At 41.5% G+C, this 14,068-nt stretch overlaps 1 protein-coding gene across 1 annotated transcript in view; it reads left to right on the forward strand.

The window, feature by feature from the left end:
* Positions 1–14,068, forward strand: part of LOC113026743 (neural-cadherin) — a 332,913-nt gene that overhangs the window by 108,372 nt on the left and 210,473 nt on the right. The window lies entirely within an intron of this gene.

Genomic DNA, 14,068 nt, shown 5'->3' on the forward strand with positions numbered 1-14,068 from the left:
GGTTTAATTAAATGCAAGCATTCCTGTCCTCCTTTCTCTGATACACTTGAATTTACACTTCAGATTCAGTTAAACTGGTAACACCTGTACAAAGTAGAATTAAATGAGGTGAACTAAAGAGCTGTGGGCTGAGGTTTTCAGTCAGCACTGATCCACCATCAGGGCCACATCTACAACACGTCTCTTTGAATAACTCTCCTCTCATGGTTGAGTTGCATTGATTCAGCTCCACAATTCCCTGTTGATTTCAAATAGAAATGGATCTATATGCAGTAATTCTTTGGCAAAAATATCTATTGCACATTCCTAAACATGCTGATTTGAAGCCATCTGTGATCAAGTCATTTTAGATTAAATCTGTCACCGGTGTTTCTGTTTGTGCACACAGTCCACTGATACCAAAGTAAATAAGGCAACCAGAACTACTTCTCTTTTAGAAGTTGAGTGAGCGGAGAGCTTCCCAGTTCAGCATCACAGCTGCTGTTAGCACACTCCCCCCTCCCGCTCGTGCTGCTGTGGTGTCTGCATCTTTTAATTGGTTGATTTTTCTGGCAGAGAGCTGGGCAGATTGGTGAGGCAGGGTCAATCAACCATGCCCACCAGCACCCTCAGGAGGTCCTGAACCCTAACTCTGTGTGTGCGTATGCTTGCGCCTATATATGTGTGTGTTTAGTAATTGAGAAGGTCCCAAGAAAGTGAGGTTTTTGTATGGACAGATTAATGTGGTTATAAAGTGCATTCATCCATCGTGCATCTGATATGCATGTGTTTATGTTGTTTATAGAGGAAAGGGACTAGTGTGTGTGTGTGTGTGTGTGTGTGTGTGTGTGTGTGTGTGTGTGTGTGTGTGTTTTGGGTTGTATTGACTTACTGTCAGCGACAGCCAAATAATCCATCAGTTCTTCCTCTGTAACCCTGAACCCTCTGTCACAACTGCCCTAAAAACAGTACTTGACAATCTATGATTCATCATTCAGGCACGAACAGAGCTCCAGAGTCATCCATGCAGGCAAACACACTGGTACAAATACACTTAAATGTGCACACGTGATGACATCTGTTATGTGTTTGATGAAACAAATACAGTAGGGCCAGTTTAGTGGGATTATGCTTTTGATAAGATTGCTTACTTTCCCTCTGTTACTTATGTTTCATTTGCCTGTGTGCATGCAGGAAAAATGTGCATGTATGTTTAGTTACATGTGCTGAGCAGAAAGGAAAAAAAGCACGACACAGAGAGGGGTCATTAAATATATCATTATCCAGGCAGAAAATGTGGCCTATTTATATTGATCCTTGGAGTCAAAGGGAAGCGATAATGAGCTTTCATTTCAACACGTTTTGCCAGTTTATAATGAATCTAGGTTGCAGCTCTCGAAAAATGATGTGACCACTTAAAAGTGGAATTTATTTGAATTTCTTTTCTTAATTACACAATGTGTTGATCTTTGTTATTGACTTACTAAAAAGAATGTGATATGTTTTTCATGTTTATATATTAGACCTCAAGATCCTAATATACATATTCTATATGTAAAAGTGGCTGCAGCTTTATCATGTCACCCACTCAGTTTGAAGTCTTTAGTTTATTTTATTGAGCATATTTGGCTGAGACGGTGGAAAGTTATCAGCTCCACATGACTAAAACCTAGTATTTTACTCAAGAAAAACAGAGGCTTTGTGGAAAGGCTGGCAGTGTAATTAAATGCTAAATAAATCATATTTAGTCACAAAATGTCATTAAAAATGCTCTGAAAGACACTGCCGCTGTGGTGTAACTGACTCTGCTTTAGTAACTTGAATTAGCTCGGGTGAATTTTCATTCTCCTGGAAGGATAATCTAGTGTTGGTGATCTTTGGAGCCAACCTGAATTGGCTAATAGAGAAACACTTTTTGGCACCAGAAGTTGCCGCTTGTAAAAAGAAATATTTTTCTAGCTGATTTAGTTGAAGTAGTTGAGATTAGTTCAAGCAATCAATCAGCTAACACGTCTAAGATGTTAATTCAAAAAATGGTTTGAGTTTTAGCTTGTATCTCATTGTTCAGCCTTCTTGATTTCCCCACTTACCGATACACTTGTAGATTGGCAGATGTTTATGTGGCACTGCTTTACCTCTTGCAAAGGAGAGTTTACATCAGAAGGACTTCCTGCGAAAATAAAAGTTTAAAAATTGAGTGCACTGTAGTGACAGCTTGCTCCAAACAGAAGCCAATACCGGTACCTGTTGGCTGCCAGGTAATGAGCCATAACACAAGGACATAATTGTAGCACATGGTGTCTGTATTTTATTGTCTTGTGTGCTGGTACTGTATCTCTTGCTTCGTCTGCATTGAACCTATCCCTGCACCCTCTGCTTTTTGGACTATATTACACTCTGCAGCATTGAACTGTTTACTTCATATTGGTTAGGGAATGTATGGAATGTATTACACACCACCAGTGGTTGAACAAAAAAAGAGTAATTTGTGGCTATAGGAGATAGGGCTGTTCGATATAACGATATATATCGGATGACGATATAAAAACATCTATCGTTTCATTTTACGCTATCGTTTGTTTCGTGGTGTCGCAAAATAAGCTGTTTATGGCAATATTTTTTATGGTTTTGATAGTCACTGTAGTGGCTATATTCATTTCTTAAAGTTCTCTCTTTCTCTTATATTTTATATAACCACACTACAGACGGACAAGTGCCTGTTTTTATGTGTTGTGGTTAGCAACAACGACGGTAACACCATAGCGCGTCCGCTTGTTTATGTTCCACGTAAACCTTTCACAATAAAGCTCAAGATCCTGTTGAGACTTTTCAAAATAAACTGAACCACGTGAAAGAGCAGATTATTTACGGATGAGAAGTAAAAAAGAGCCGCCAGGTGCTAAAAAAAACAACCCTTAGACTCAAACGTTAGAACAGGCCTTTCCCCGCAGCACGCCGTGTAATAAATGCTCACAAAGAAAACGGCGGCTGTTACAACTTATGTCTAAAAATGTATCGTTTCATGCATCGGTTAAAATGCTCGACTCCAGCTACATGACGCGCAGCTGAAAACACTTCCCGCAAGTCGAGCTGCCCGAGGTTCACAGAATTTACAGAAAATGTTACATTTTTGTGATTTATATCGTTATCGGACGATAGAATTCTTATATCGGGATATGAGATTTTGGTCATATCGCACAGCCCTAATAGGAGATCATGTGGACGGTCCTCACAATGTCCACACGCAAATTTGCTTAATAGAGTCCCAAGTGCTAAAGAGACTCCCCATAGACTTCCCTCATGATTAAAAACTCCTCCACATAAGTTCCAAGTGATGAGTCAATGCGCATACACAGTAGACAGTCATTCAGCAAAGAATGAAAAGCGAGCAAGCTGCTACCATTTTATATTTCCTAAAGAGATAATTAGACAGAACTGAGAGTGAACAGAAAGGGTGTGAGATGTATGCAAAGTTTTTTTTTCACCGTGTTAATTTTATTGAATGATGAGATAAACATCTAAGAAAAAGTCAATAACACGGAGAGCAGAAAAAAGTGTTGTAATTTCCCCTTAATATAAAGTTGCTGTAATGAGTGAAGTAACTGATATACTGCTAATTTATCTCCTTTTTAAAATGCACTTGCTGTTTTTTTCTTGTTATGATATATTGATGTGTCTCTCTGGTGCTTCTGCTCAAGCGTCACCTGTTATTGTTCTGGGAGATTTCTCCCTCCAAATTAGATTTCTCTTATACAAACTTATTTCTCATTCTGCCTTTTGATTTCCCCTATTGAATTAGTAGAAATGATGATAGAGTCTCCACAGAGCAAGAACAGTGCTTCCGTGGAGTTGAGGTCATGTTGAATTTAAAGCAGACATTCACTGTAGGTTGTATGAAATAAAGTGTTACTGTGAAGGTCAACATGAAGACACATTGTTTTTGCTGTTTAAGCATCCAGCGGGAATTCTGTATTTAAAATAACAGCAATTCATGATTAAATCCTATATGTAGTAATGTTATTCTTTCCCTCATCTTTTTGTTACTTAGTCATGCTCATTTCAAAATAATGAAAAGACAATAAAATGTATAAATAAAATTGAATTGAATAAAACATGTCGAGGAAAGCACTCAGAAAGGGACCATTTGCAATAGAACAAATATACGCTCATCAACCACTTTATTAAGGAAGTTCAAACTGAGCATCAGAATGGAGAAGAAAGGTGATTTAAGTGGTGCCAAAAACAGGCTAGTCTGATTATTTCAGAAACTGCTGATCTGCTGGGATTTTCCCACACAGTCATCTCTTGAGATTAGAGAGAATGAAAAACAGAAAGCATCTGGTGAGCGGCAGTTCCTTTGGTGAAAATTCGCTGTTGATGCCAGAGGTCAGAGAATAATGATGAACTGATGAGTCTTGATTTAGATGGTAGGGTCAGAATTTTATGTAAACAAGATGACCTGTATCCCCATGTAATGTTTGTGCTATATGTGTAAGGTCGGGGGGGTCCCATTTCACTTCAGGGCAACCTGCATGTGACGAATAAAGCTTTGATTGATTGATTGACATCATGGATCCATTACCCAGTGGTGACACTTTTGGGCTCTTAATATGTTAAGAGCCCAAAAGAGTAATGTTTTATTCCTTTATTTATCCAGGTAAAAATCCTATTGAGATTAAAAACCTCATTTCCAAGAGAGACCTGGCATCAAGGCAAGAAAAGTCAAAAAAGTTGCTGGCCATGTCTACCTCCTGTTTATGAAGAAAATGTAAATGTCTCCTTGAAGCTTGGTAACATACCATGTCTCAGATCTCATTGTGTTCAAATGGCCTCCACAGTCACCAGATCTCAATCCAATAGAGCACCTTTTAGGATGTGTTGGAACAGGAGATTCACATCGTGGATGTGTAGCCAGCAATTCTACATTAACTATGTGACGCTACCAAAATCTCTGATGAATGTTTTCAATACCTCACTGACTCTATGCCATGAATAATTAAGGCAGTTCATAAAGCAAATGTAGTTTCTATCCCATTACTAGCAAGATATATCTAACTGAATGGGTATAAACATTTCTACTTTCAGATTCAAAATCAGCTTATCAAGCTGAGAGATCTGAATATGCCCCTAAAGCATGTGGGGTACCAGGAAATCACTTAAACAGGTTTCAGATCATTGTCAGTCACCAGTGTAAGTAGGCTTTGATATCAGGTATCTTTTTTAAAAGTAAAAGTCCCCCTGTAATTATACCTATGCATTACATTTTCACAGTTGCCTTTCATCACTGTTTTTCCCCCCTGACTCTAAAATGTAGTAAGAATGGAGCTAAGTGTGCTTTCAAACACTGGACCACAACACAGCAAATGTGAGGAATATTAATACAACATATTCCCATTTCTAATCCACCACTTTTATATTTATTAAAAAACCGAATCTTTGTATCAGCAGTTGGAGATCCTGCTTACATCATGTTATTACAAACCCAGTAGGATTGCAACAGACCATCAGCCATGCATTCAACACTGCTTTCCTCTGAGGTTCTGACTGGAAATCAGCTTTTTTTGTTGCTGTCAGAACTCAGGTATCAGCTCTGCTCATCTTTGCATTTCTATACAGCAGTATGACAGAGTGGTTATTAATATAATTACGTACAGATGAATGGGAATTTATACAGTGGGCTAAATAAACACACAGTAAGCAGCAGTTGGAGGGATCAGCGCGCGCACACACACACACACAAACTCTCCATTATCCCCATGTCCCCCTTCCTTTCTTCATCTACGATTTATCTGGATAAACTAAAATAAAATTTTATAATTAAATTCTGTAATTAATTTACACAAGTGACATCAGGCATCAGCCTAAGGGACGCCAACTATTCTCCCCAGATCAACACAATAAAAACAAACCACATTGTAAAACAAAAAGTTTAAAAAGTAATTAGTGTGTCGGTGTGTGTGTGAGGCCTTTTTCATTTAATTGAAACATTGATTGGGCCAAATTAGAGTTGTGGTAGAGCCCCAGCATGATTGCAAAATGCATCTTATTGTAGTATAACTGCTTCTCTTTGGATTCCCTCACAGTGATCTGGCCTCTCCTTTCTCTGCCCTATATTTTTTACAACACTCACAGAGGCAGTTGTTCATGCAGTGGACGAGCATCTGCTTGAAAGCGTTTAGGGTTAGACTGATTTAAGTGTCACCAAAGATCAGCTTAGAATTTGTCCTGAAAAGAAAACTCAGAAATTGCCATAACAGTGGAATATTACTTCTATATGTATTTATGAACTTTACATCATTCTTAGCTCAATATATTAACTTTAATGGCTCGCAATGTACATATAGGTCATTCTTTAATCCTGTCCAGGAGGAAAGGGATATGCATTGTTTAGTGATGATCACTGTCTCATCAAAAACCTCTGTACAAGTTTTCAATATATGTAAAATAATCATCAAAAGCTAAGAAATAACTACTGAATAAACTTACTCCTGAGATTACTTTCTCAAGTTCCATTTGCAAGATGATAATTGACAAAGTTTAAAAGTCACTTAATCTCTTCTCAATAAAGGTTGAACCCTATAAACATATTCAGTTTTGCACTAGAAACAATAAAATCCTTTGGTTTTCCTTTAAACACTCTCCACAAAGGAATAGTTCAGTGCTTTTTTTTTAAGGCAAGAAATGTACTCCTGTTTGTCTGTACTAATACTAACTTCTTAGTATGAAAAGAAATGTTGCCGAATTGAAGATTTGCACAGTTGTTTACATTGTTTTTCTTCTAATCCAAATGATTATTTAATTCCTCCAAAATCATTTGGTCTACTTTATTCTAATTTAGATATATTTATAGAGTATTCTTGTTTTGTTAGTGCTTTTAAACTGATTGCAATTGGAAGGTTGGCTCTATGGAAATGTAGCCACAGATGGTTGAAGTTTCAAAAAGCTGATGTGCTGTGCTGTCAAATACACACCGACATCAGCTAATGTAACCATTTCGGCCTTGTCGTAATCATAAACCTGATTGTAAGCTGCCTACATTTGAATCCATAATGGTTACTCTGTCTGTATCTGAAATGCAGAAGTCGAGTTCATGTAGGGAGTCAGGACAAAAGAGGTTTACTAGACTCTGTGAAGGAGTCATGCATAAATTCAGCTGCACAGACATCAGCTGTAATTTTGACATCCAATTGCAGACAGAATTGCACAAGTAGGCCTCAGTTCTTTCCGGCTTTCAGGTGAGATAAATACAAGCAATTATCTAATGATCTTTCAAATAGCTTCCTTAGACCACAAGTGGAAGCCAGTTGATCAATGTGGCCTATGTGCTCTTAGAGACTGCATAATAAAGAAACAAAGCACAGCATCTCCCCTTACCTGACTTGAGTATTGATCTGTAGGGAAGTGCACGGCTTGTAGAGTATGAGCTGAAATTACTCAGAAGCTGCAACAACACTTTACAAACGAGCAAATGAGTGGCACATCAGACATCTCCCCAGGCAGAACTAGTCCAACAGAGGCAGAAAGACTGCACTGACAGAATATGATCAGTGTTCATCTCCAAATAAAAGTACCTTGTTTTCAGTGAAAAATAAATAGTCCACCACTAGAGTGACAGGCAGATATATTTTTAAATCAGCCTGTCACAGTTACTAGACCTGCATTTTGAATGTGCACACTCATGTGGGCAGGCAATGAGTCATTGATGAATGACAGCAGAAATAGCAGATCTTTGAGTCTTGCCTTTAAGTGCACACACAGATGAGACAGTAGCTGTTGGTTAGCAGTCTGTGGTGATAAGGACTTCTCCTTAGTCTGCTCCTTTCTGGCAGAGATGGTGCCCTGTGGGGAAAAGTGTATGTCAAATATCCCGAGTGAGTAAATAATATATGAAAGGACTTCACAATGTGACGTAATGTCATTTTTTGTGCTGCAGGTAGTCTGGGATGCTATTATTTCATACCTTCCTAAAACAAGGGTCCACCAGTTCACTCACTAACTTTAAGTTGGCCAGGTGTATGGACTTCTTTAAGAGACAAGCTCTAGCTGTTACAGTAAGTTAGCTAATGCAAGCTAATACGTTTGATTAAGCAATCATTTTGCTCATTTTGGGCAACTTGTAAAAAATCAATTTAAATGGCGTCAGACTTAAATTGTGACTTTATACTGTTTTACTTGTTGTCCACTAATGCCCACTAATTAAGGTAACTTTAAACATCCATTGCTACATATGAGTAAATATCATTTGATGCATGTCACAGTGCCCATCTCCCTCCTCTCGCCTCTCTTTTGCACACATGCAGCTCTACTGTTTTGTCAGAGCCACCGCACAATTAGCAACTGCAACTGGTTGGACGACATTAATCAAGTGCAACAATAAAACTACTAAATCATAATGCTATTTAACCTTTCTGCTGCACAGCAACCTGTCACTAGCTGGATCTGCAGCCCAGACAGTCTATGCTACACTGGAGCTAAAACAGACCCTTGACTAATTCCCTGAGGTGTACAGCAGCTGCGTGAAAGTGGGACAGATGGCATCTTGTAAAGCCAGAGTGGCTTTTTAGTAATCTTGAAGTTCTAGAAAATGAAAATATGGTTGTATTTTAATATGACTGGCATATAACCCAGTCACCTTAGCATGTGTGTGTTAACCTGCAACAAAACAAGGCTACGCCCATATTGTTTCTGAATATTTCTGTTTAGCTGAATAGGAAATAATTTGCTAGGAACACTCGTCTTCTTTCATAGATTCTCTGAAGACCTGTAGATAGCTGATTCTGCAGCTGACACAACCGGATGAATGGAGATCCAGTTTAAACGTTACTCTTCTAAGACGCAACTTGGAAATGCTGCTGTGCTCTGTATTTGCAAGTTGTAGACAAACAGGATGAACACGGATGAAGCTGTTTGCAAATACTGCATCTCATCTTTCCTTTCCTAGAAAGAGAAGTGTCTGTATGAAAATCACACCATCTGGATTTCCAAATACCATGTTGGTTTTTTGGTTGTGACAGAAGTCACACAAATTAATATCTGAAAATACTCAAACAACTAAAATAAAACTGTCTGCATGTCAGAACACCAGTAAAACTCAACAACCAAGTACTTTGTCAGGTTTTTCACACATTACAGGCTGCGATTTTCAGACAGATTAAAGGCTGAGATTATGATTTTTTTAATTATCACTATTATTTCTAGTCAGTTAAATGAAAAGTGCATATTTCTCCCATTTTAATTTTTATTGTATTGTTTTAATCTGAGTTCAGCAAGCTGCCAAGCCTGTAAACTCACATTGTGAAAAATGTAACTCATCTTTAAAAATTTGCCTGAGACTCATCGTCGTCATTTAACCACCAGTATGGTTAATTTTTATAGTAATCATGAGGTCTTCCATTAAATATTTGCAGTTTTATTTATTCAGATGTTTCTAGTCTTGATGCCAAGGCAGTTCTTTATGTAGCACTAACCATCCAGAGAAGGTGGCATGCATTATGTAATGATCAGCTATTTACATAAAGGCAGCTGAAATATGTTTAAAGAATGTAGAGGGTCAGTTTCATCTTAACAAGTTGAAAGGGTCAACCTTTAAAGAAAAGTTTTGCTTTCAAGCACATGAGTGGTTTAGAGATGTATGAGCAAGGCCATAGAAGAGTTCAAAGCTGAAGTTCACAGTGTTACACAAAGCTACAAAGATAAAAACTGAAGCAGAATTTCATAGCAAAAAGCTGCACTGAGCTTGGTATGTGAAGCCTGATAGCAAATATACATCTGTTACGGCCCTAGCTGGGCCCCCTGATACTGCCCTTGTGTGGGCGTGGTGTTTTTCTCCGCCTCCTCCTCTTTTGCTCCACCCCCCCGTCTCTCTCTTGCTCTTCTCTCTCCCCAGGACACAGCTGCTGCTCATTGGACTCATTTACCACCTGGGCCCAGTCAGCAATCACCTCTCGGAGGTCATATAAGCTGGGGATGAGCTGTGAGCAGGGTGTGGGGGTGTTCTCTGGTGTCTCTGCGTTGTGTGTGGTTAGCCTGCTCAAAGTGTGGAGTTGTGGAAACAGCATAGCTGCTTTGTGTGAGTGGTGTGGGCTTGTGGGCCCTGAGAGTGTCTCCCCGTGGTGGGGAGTAGGGTAGGAAGTGTGGGAAGTGCCTCCTTTTTTATTGTGTTTGTTTGGTAGTCCTCCTGCCTTTCGTGGCTGCGAGCGTTTTCTTTGTTTCTTTGGCGTTATTGGTAAGACGGCGTTGCCGGCCCTTTAAGTTAATGTTAACCTGTCCCATTTTGTGATAAAGTTTTATTGATGCAGAACAACTCTGTCTGTTTTCCTTTTCATTCTGATTCCGGACTCATTTGTTACTGGTCCCCTCACTCATATGCCTAGACCCCTTCCGGGGGAACGTAACAAAGTGGGGGCTCGTCCGGGATATGACTGGAAGGAACAGCAATTGAGTTTTAGTGAGTTGTTTGCCGGTGGCTTGTTTAGTTGTATTGTATCTGCTGCGCTCTCTCTCCAGTTAGCAAAGGGGAGTGTCTAGCTGAGCGTAAGCTCCTCCTTCAGGCACTCATTTTTTATTTTTCCTTTATTATTTTCGGAGTAATCCCGGGTGGGGATTAGTTCCCTGTCGGGGGTAGGCTTGTCGGTGCTTTGTGCACTTGACGCTTAGCCTTTAAAGTTGCCTCGAGCCTGGTACACTCCAGAAGCTAACTAGGCTAAGATTTTTAGTAGGCAGGTCTGGGGAGAGGGTTGGCGGTATTTTTTTATTGGTTAACCTGTGGCCACGCTTTTCCCGCCTGTTTCTCATTTGTGTATTGGAGGTGGTGCTTCTTTGTTGTTATTGTTAGCCTCAGGTAGTTTTTGTTTTAGAGTCAATGGCTACCTTTGATATTGCAGTGTTTAAGGGTGAGCGTGGTGCAGCGTCTCAGCCCGTTCTGCAGGCGTCAGTTCAAGCTGTAGGTCCATTGGTGTCGACACCTGTTGATCAGGGGCTGCCTGAGAACAAACCCATGACAGTGCCTCGCTTCGAACCCCTCTCCATTGAATCAAGTGAAGGCTCGAAGCTGGATGCTAAGCTCCGTGTCCGTCTGGCTCGTCTCCAGCTGGAGAAGGAGCAGCGTGAGAGAGAGTTCCAGCTGAAAAGGGAGCTAGAGCTTAGGCGTTTGGACGCGGAACTGGCTAGGGCTAGGGAGGTCGAATTGAGGAAGGTGGAGGTGGAGGCAGAGACAGCTGTGAGGTTGCGACAGCTGGAACTCCGGCAGGTTTCCCTTCCTCCGACCGCCTCCATTCGTCAGGCGGACATCCCGTTTGACGTAGGGAAAAACAGTCGTCTGGTTCCGATGTTCCGTGACACTGAGGTCGACAGCTACTTCGAGTCGTTTGAACGAATAGCCACGGCCTTGCACTGGCCACGGGATTCATGGGCCATTTTGCTCCAATGTAAGCTGGCGGGTAAGGCTCAAGAAGTTTGTTCCTCGTTGTCAGCTGAGGACAGCTTGGACTATGACAAGCTGAAAAGGGCTATCCTGCTGGCCTATGAGCTGGTCCCAGAAGCCTATAGGCAGCGTTTCCGGGGGTTGAGAAGAGGTCAGGGTCAGTCCTATCTTGATTTCGCCAGGGAAAAAGGTGTTCTTTTCGATCGGTGGTGTGCGGCCTGCAAAGCCACTGACCTGGCTTCGATCCGGGAACTAATGCTCATAGAGGAATTTAAGAACTGCATTGCTGAGCGCATCGCGGTATATATTAATGAACAGAAGGTTTCCTCGCTACAGCAGGCTGCGACGCTGGCTGATGAGTTCGCGCTCGTCCATAAAACCAGTGTCAGTAGGTATGACCGGCGCGATGCCCCAGTGAAGGTTAGTGATGTGCCAGCTACACAGTACCGAAAGGGTGAGGTACTTGTGTCCCATTCCAGTGTGAAACGAAAGTGTTTTTTTTGTTTAAAGTCTGGCCATTTAATAGCAAATTGTGGAGCCTACAAACAGAAACAGTCAGTCTTGAGAGTTAGGAGTGTGCCAGCTAACAAAGCCAATACAGGCGTGGTTTCAAGAGCCAAAACAAAGCTCTGTTTCTTCTGCCACAAACCTGGCCACCTGATTGCTCACTGTTTGAAAGAAAACTCAAAGCAAAATCGATCTGCTTTCAAAAGAGTGAACTGTGGTTCACAAACCAACAAAGTTGCCAGTCCTAGGCAACAATCGGCGCATAATTGCTCAGTGGTGTCATTCGGTCACTGTCAGAGATCAACTAATTGTAATCTGCCACCTGTTGACTGTCTTTCGGGTCCAGATGACCTGCAGTGTGACCCATTGTGTACGACACAAACACTCAAACCTGCACCTCTGGGTAACCCGCATGCCTTTCGCCATGACCTAGTGAAGAAGCATCAGAGAAGTGATGCTGTACGGCCTTTTAGCTGCCTGATGGGTCCTCCATATGTGATGGCTCAAACACCTGGCTATCACTTGAGACACTATGTTGAGGGACTTGAGCCAACCCCGTTCAGTGTTTTCAAACCCTCAGAAAGGTCTTGGCAGAGTTGGCAGGGTATGCGTGCATGGTAGGTGATATGTTTAAAAGCTGGGTAGGACGTTCTGTGACAAACCACGGGTTTGTATATATGGGAGGGGGTGTTACGGCCCTAGCTGGGCCCCCTGATACTGCCCTTGTGTGGGCGTGGTGTTTTTCTCCGCCTCCTCCTCTTTTGCTCCACCCCCCCGTCTCTCTCTTGCTCTTCTCTCTCCCCAGGACACAGCTGCTGCTCATTGGACTCATTTACCACCTGGGCCCAGTCAGCAATCACCTCTCGGAGGTCATATAAGCTGGGGATGAGCTGTGAGCAGGGTGTGGGGTGTTCTCTGGTGTCTCTGCGTTGTGTGTGGTTAGCCTGCTCAAAGTGTGGAGTTGTGGAAACAGCATAGCTGCTTTGCGTGAGTGGTGTGGGCTTGTGGGCCCTGAGAGTGTCTCCCCGTGGTGGGGAGTAGGGTAGGAAGTGTGGGAAGTGCCTCCTTTTTTATTGTGTTTGTTTGGTAGTCCTCCTGCCTTTCGTGGCTGCGAGCGTTTTCTTTGTTTCTTTGGCGTTATTGGTAAGACGGCGTTAATGTTAACCTGTACCATTTTGTAATAAAGTTTTATTGATGCAGAACAACTCTGTCTGTTTTCCTTTTCATTCTGATTCCGGACTCATTTGTTACTGGTCCCCTCACTCATATGCCTAGACCCCTTCCGGGGGAACGTAACAACATCACATCAAATTAATAACTTATACATGCACATGTAAATATACGCTTTAAACTGATTTAAATGCCTTGACTTGCATCAGTGTTTCCTTAAAAGGATTGCTCCTTTGTGGGGATGAGCGGTCTGGGGCAGTCATCACGTGCACTATAAAGCAGATTTTTTTGCCTTCTCAGTGACTGTGTCCAAGAGAAGCACCGCTACGATGTCATACCACTTTTCACAGTAAAGACATTATCAGCCAGACACCAAGCCCAAAAAGTTTTTGATTCATCAGACCAGAGAATCATTTCTATTGTGTTCAGAGTCCTTTAAATTCATTCGGAAACTCCACACAGTCTGTCAAGTGGCTTTAACGCAGAGTGGCTTCCGTCTAACTGCTTCACCACAAAGGCCCGAGTGATGGAGTGCTACTGAGACGGTTATCCTTCCAGCAAGGTCTCTCATCTCTGTAGAGGACTTATGAAGCTCTGTTAGAGTGACTGTTGGGTCCCTGGTCACCTCTGAACAAGGACCTAATTTTCAGAGTTTGGCCAGATGGCCATCTCTGTAGAGTCCTGGTGTTTTTTCCATTTCACAATTATTGAGACCAGAGTGTTCTTGAGAACACTCTGAGCTATAGAGATGGTCTCATACTATTGCACTGATCTGTGTTTTGCCTCAGTTTGTCACGGACGTGTAAATAGAGTTCTTTGGACTTCATAGCTTAGGTGTTGGCCCTAACATGCAGGTCAGGGAGGTAGCTTATACAGATGTGCAGTAGAGATGGACTCTAGGAGAGTTTTCAACATCTCAGGGATTAATCATGCAAATGGGATGTGTCTAGGCCAGATTCTGAAGTGCCACAGCAAAGGCACAGTATTTGT

This window comes from Astatotilapia calliptera, chromosome 1 (genome assembly GCF_900246225.1).
Source record: "Astatotilapia calliptera chromosome 1, fAstCal1.2, whole genome shotgun sequence".
NCBI classification, from domain to species: Eukaryota; Metazoa; Chordata; class Actinopteri; order Cichliformes; family Cichlidae; genus Astatotilapia; species Astatotilapia calliptera.